Raw genomic sequence first — 6,067 nt, 5'->3', positions numbered from 1 at the left:
CTGTGGCCGTGGAGGGCACACCGCGGCTAGGTGTTGGGGAGGGTCTCCTGGTGGAGGTGAGGTCAGGCCAGGCATTGGGGAGTCCTCCCAGGTGAGTAGGCGCCCTACTTACCCAGAGCTTTCTGTCGTTCACCTAACCTTGCCTGTTTGTTTTCCACAGGTTGCACCTCGTTCCCAGCATAAGGCGCTGGTAGATTCAGGCGCAGCTGGGAATTTTGTAGATCGGCAGTTCTGTGTAAAGTTAGGGATTCCCCTCCGTCCCGTTGATAAGCCTTTCCCTGTACATGCCCTAGATAGCCGTCCGTTAGGATCTGGGTTGATTAGGGAGGTCACAGCGCCTCTTAAGATGGTGACGCAGGGGGTCATGAGGAGACGATTCAGCTCTATCTGATTGACTCTCCTGCGTATCCGGTGGTACTGGGGCTTCCCTGGTTAATTACCCATGACCCTACTATTTCGTGGCGAGAGAAAGCTCTTACAGGGTGGTCTGCTCAGTGTGTGGGGCTGTGTCTGGGTGTTTCCATAGGGGCGACCTCGGTGGAGAGTCCGAATCTAATGCCAGCACTGCAGATTCCCCCTGAGTATGAGGATTTGAAACTGGTGTTCAGTAAGACTAGGGCGGCGCAGCTGCCGCCTCATAGACAGGGGGATTGTGCGATAGATCTCCAGTCAGGAGCAGCCCTCCAGCGGAGCCATGTGTATCCCTTGTCCCAAGAGGAGAGGAAGGCAATGGAAACTTACATCGCCGAGTCTCTGAGACAGGGATACATACGGGCCTCCACTTCACCCGCTTCCTCAAGCTTCTTTTTGTGAAGAAAAAGATGGAGGTCTGCGCCCGTGTATTGATTACCGCGGTCTCAATCAGATTACAGTGAAGTACAGCTATCCACTTCCTCTGATTGCGACTATGACGGAGTCATTACACGGTGCTCAGTTCTTCACAAAATTGGATCTTAGGAGCGCATATAACTTGGTGCGCATTAGAGAGGGCGATGAATGGAAGACAGCATTTAGCACGACCTCCGGTCATTACGAGTATCTCGTCATGCCATATGGGTTAATGAATGCTCCCTCAGTCTTCCAATCCTTTGTAGATGAGATTTTCCGGGACATGCAGGGGCAGGGAGTAGTCGTGTACATAGACGATATTCTGGTGTACAGTTCTACCCGAGCTGAGCATGTAGCCCTGGTGCGCCGAGTGTTGAGGAGGCTGTTGGAGCATGACCTATATGTCAAGGCAGAGAAATGTCTGTTCTTTCAGAAGTCGGTCTCCTTTTTGGGTTATCAATTGTCTGCGTCAGGGGTGAAGATGGAGGTTGACCGGGTGTCAGCTGTGCGTAATTGGCAAACCCCAACCACTGTGAAAGAGGTGCAACAGTTCTTGGGCTTTGCGAATTATTACCGGAGGTTTATCCGGGGGTTTTGGACAGGTGGCAGCTCCCATTACGTCTCTGTTGAAGGGGGTCCGGTGCGCTTGCAGTGGTCAGCTGAGGCGGACAGGGCTTTTGGGAGACTGAAGGACCTGTTTACCTCAGCGCCGGTGTTGGCGCATCCGGATCCCGCTTTACCGTTCCAGGTAGAGGTTGACGCGTCCGAGGCTGGTATTGGGGCCGTTCTCTCACAACGGTCTGGCACACCACCTAAACTCCGCCCCTGTGCTTTTTATTCTAAGAAGCTCAGTCCGGCGGAGCGGAATTATGATGTAGGGGACAGGGAGCTGTTAGCCGTGGTACAGGCCCTAAAGGTGTGGAGGCATTGGCTTGAGGGGGCTCAACACCCTTTCCTCATTCTAACTGACCACCGTAACCTGGAATACATCCGGGCAGCTAGGAGACTGAATCCCTCGCCAGGCCCGCTGGACTATGTTTCTAGCCCGGTTTGTGTTTAAAATCACTTACATCCCTGGGTCCCAGAACGGGAAGGCAGATGCCCTGTCTCGGCGATATGACACGGAGGAGAGGTCCGTTGAGCCCACTCCCATACTACCGAAGTCTTGTCTGGTTGCACCGGTGGTATGGGAGGTCGATGCCGAGATCGAGCGAGGCGTTACGCACCGACCCAAGTCCTCCCCAGTGTCCTGTGGGTCGGACGTACGTTCCGCTCGAGTACGCGATCGCCTCATTTATTGGGCTCATACGTCCCCCCTCCTCTGGACATCCAGGTATCGGCCGGACAGTTCACTGCCTTAGCACTAAGTACTGGTGGCCAACGTTAGCCAGGGATGTGAGGATTTATGTCTCCTCCTGTTCGGTGTGTGCCCAGTGTAAGGCGCCCAGACATTTGCCCAGGGGTAAGCTACAACCCCTGCCCGTTCCCCAACGACCCTGGTCCCACCTCTCGGTGGATTTTGTTACAGACCTTCCCCTCTCACAGGGGAATACTACCATCCTGGTCGTTGTGGATCGGTTCTCGAAGGCCTGTCGTCTCCTACCCATGCCGGGTCTACCTACTGCCCTACAGACCGCTGAGGCTCTGTTTACCCATGTCTTCCGGCATTACGGGGTACCCGAGGATATAGTGTCTGATCGAGGCCCCCAGTTCACCTCCAGAGTGTGGAGAGCGTTTATGGAACGGTTGGGGGTTTCGGTGAGCCTTACCTCGGGTTACCACCCGGAGAGTAATGGGCAGGTTGAACGTGTCAACCAGGATGTGGGGGAGGTTTCTGAGGTCTTATTGCCAGGACCGGCCGGAGGAGTGGGCGAGATACGTTCCGTGGGCCGAGATGGCGCAGAACTCTCTCCGCCACTCCTCCACCCAACTAACCCCTTTCCAGTGTGTGTTAGGGTACCAGCCGGTTCTGGCACCTTGGCACGAGAGCCAGATCGAGGCCCCTGCGGTGGATGAGTGGGTGCGGCGCTCGGAGGAGACGTGGAACGCTGCCCACGTTCACCTGCAGCGGGCCATCCGTCGGCATAAGACGGCGCCCGATCTCCACCGCAGTGAGGGGCCTGTGTACGCACCTGGAGATCGAGTCTGGCTCTCGACCAGAAACCTGCCCCTCCGCCTGCCCTGCCGGAAGCTGGGTCGGGCGGTTTGTGGGGCCATTTAAAGTCCTGAGGAGGTTGAACGAGGTGTGTTACAGGTTAGAACTGCCTATTGAGTACAGGAATATTAACCCCTCGTTTCATGTGTCTCTCCTCAGGCCGGTGGTAGCTGGTCCACTCCAGGATTATGAGATAGAGGAGATTCCTCCGCCCCCGTTGGACATCGAGGGCTCCGGCGTTACACTGTGAGGTCCATCCTTGATTCGAGACGCCGGATGGGGGGTCTCCCAATATCTCGTGGAGTGGGAGAGTGCGGCCCGGAGGAGCGGTGCTGGGTGCCGAGGAGGGACATATTAGACCTGTCCCTGCTGACCGAGTTCCATCGGGGTCATCCTACGCGCCCTGCTCCGCGTCGTCCTGGTCGTCCCCGAGGCCGGGATCGGCGCACGGCTGGAGCCGCGCGTCAACGGGGGGGTACTGTCACGGTTTCGGCCGAGGCTGCTCCTTCTCCTTGTTCGGGCAGGCTTCGGCGGTCGTCGTCCCCGGAGTACTAGCTACCACCGTTCGATGTTTCATGTTTGTTTGGTTTTGTCTGGTTGTACACCTGTCCCTTGTTAGTCTTTGATTTTGTTTCCTATTTAGTTATCGTGTGTTGGGTCAGGTGTTATGTGTGATTATTATTTGTCAGCTGTTGCCATTGAGGAGTTTCCTCTCTCATAACGTTGTATTTGAGAGTTCGCACTGCGTGCGCTTTTTCTTGTATTTCGCACTGTTGTTGTTGTGCGTAATTGTTCGTGCCACCCGGTTGGGTTGGCGACTCATTCCTGTTTTTGGATATACTAAAGTCTGTTGACGAACACCCTGGTTCCTGCGCTTGATTCCCTGCACCAAATCCACACGCAGCGTTCTGACATCCTGTAGTTGTTGATCAGTCTCTCACATTGCTGTGGAGAAATTTTGGCTCACTCTTCCATGCAGATCTGCTTTAACTCAGGCGACATTTGTGGGTTTTCAAGCATGAACTACTCGTTTCAAGTCCTGCCACAACATCTCAATTGGGATTAGGTCTGGACTTTGACTAGGCCATTCCAAAACTTCAAATGTTTTGCTTTTTAGCAATTTTTATGTAGACTTGATTGTTTGTTTGGATCATTGTCTTGCTGCATGACCCAGCTGTGCTTCAGCTTTAGCTCACAGACAGATGGAAGGACATTGTCCCACAAATGTCCCCACAAATGTCGCTGAGTTAAAGCAGATCTGCATGCAAGAGTGAGCCAAAATTCCTCCACAGCGATGTGAGAGACTGATCAACAACTACAGGAAGCATTTGGTTGCAGTCATTGCAGCTAAAGGTGGCACAACCAGTTATTGAGTGTAAGGGGGCAATTACTTTTTCACACAGGGGAATTAGGTGTTGCATAACTTTGTTCATTAAATTTTAAAAAAAAGTGTATATTTTTTTTGTTATTTGTAAACTCAGGTTCCCTTTATCTAACATTAGGTTTTGGTTGAAGATCTGATAACATTCAGTATCAAAAATATGCAAAACTAAAGAAAATTAGAAAGAGGGGCCAATACTTTTTCACGGGCACTGTAGTACAATATGTCATTTGCAATCTGCAGTGCTTCTGTGTGTTTTCAGAACCGTCTTTCTATTTGACAGTGAACAGTTGGTAGTGAAGAGAAGAAGAAGTAGTTAGACAAGCAGGAAGACAGGAGAAAACATCAGATAAAGGAGAATATACTTTCGGGAAAGAAATAATGTCATTTAATTTGTGAAGGATTACCGGAGAAAAATGAGACATATTTCATATTCTTCGTCTTTATTTCCTTATGTAGTCAAAATAAGCTGTAATAGGTTACAGTGGTGCTTTTCACAGGACCGACTGCTGCAGTGGAAATGGCTGCACTGTACTGTCATATATACAGTGAGCTCCAAAAGTATTGGGACAGTGACACATTTTGTTTGTTGTTTTGGCTCTGTACTCCAACACTTTGGATTTGAAATGATACAAACTGTGAGGTTAAAGTGCAGACTGTCAGCTTTAATTTGGGTGTATTGTTATTCATATAGGGTGTACTGTTTTAGAAAGTACAGCACTTTTTGTACATAGTCCCCCCATTTTAAGGGACCAAAAGTATTTGGACAAATTCACTATTAAAGTAAGTAGTAAAAAGTGAAGTATTCTGTCCCATATCCATAGCACACAATGGCTACATCAGGCTTGTGTCTCTACAAACTTGTTGGATGCATTTGCTGTTTGTTTTGGTTGTGTTTCAGATTATGCTGTGCCCAATAGAAATGAATGGTACACTTTTATTGTAAATGAGAATAAAATATATTTCTAAACACTCATACATTAATGTGGATTCTACCATGATTACGGATAGTCCTGAATGAGTCGTGAATAATGATGAGTGAGAAAGTCACAGATGCACAAATATACCCCCAAGACATGCTAACCTCTCACCATTACAATAACGGGGGGGGTTAGCATTTGGGGGGGATATTTGTGCCTCTAACTTTCTCACTCATCGTTGCTCACGATTCATTCAGGACTATTCATTAAAACATATTCTATTCTTATTTACAATAACAGTGACTCCAAAATGACACAATACATTACTATCCCAATACTTTTGGAGTTCACTGGACCGTATGTTGCTAAATGCAGTGTCTAGAGTGCGGCCTGCATGGAAGTTTAGTCCCCTAGATGTCTGGTTTCCGGATGGACAACACTTTACTGTGGAAATACAATCTAGCAATTTAGCTGTGCATAATAAGACCTGATTTACAATGTAAACAGCAAGCTCGTCTCAGCAAGCTGATTGCAGGCCATATTGACTCAGAAGACAGAAGAGGTATTAGCAGAATTATATTGTCAGTGTGGGCAGAGCAGAGATTCCTTATTACATTGTCTGCATCCCAAATGGCACCCTATTCCCTATATAGTGCACTACTTTTGACCCAAATGGCACCCTATTCCCTATATAGTGCACTACTTTTGACCCAAATGGCACCCTATTCCCTATATAGTGCACTACTTTTGACCCAAATGGCACCCTATTCCCTATATAGTGCA

The sequence above is a fragment of the Coregonus clupeaformis genome, chromosome 28 (genome assembly GCF_020615455.1).
Source record: "Coregonus clupeaformis isolate EN_2021a chromosome 28, ASM2061545v1, whole genome shotgun sequence".
Taxonomy (NCBI): domain Eukaryota; kingdom Metazoa; phylum Chordata; class Actinopteri; order Salmoniformes; family Salmonidae; genus Coregonus; species Coregonus clupeaformis.
The sequence above is the reverse complement of the archived record's forward strand: the minus strand, read 5'-3'. Positions refer to the sequence as shown.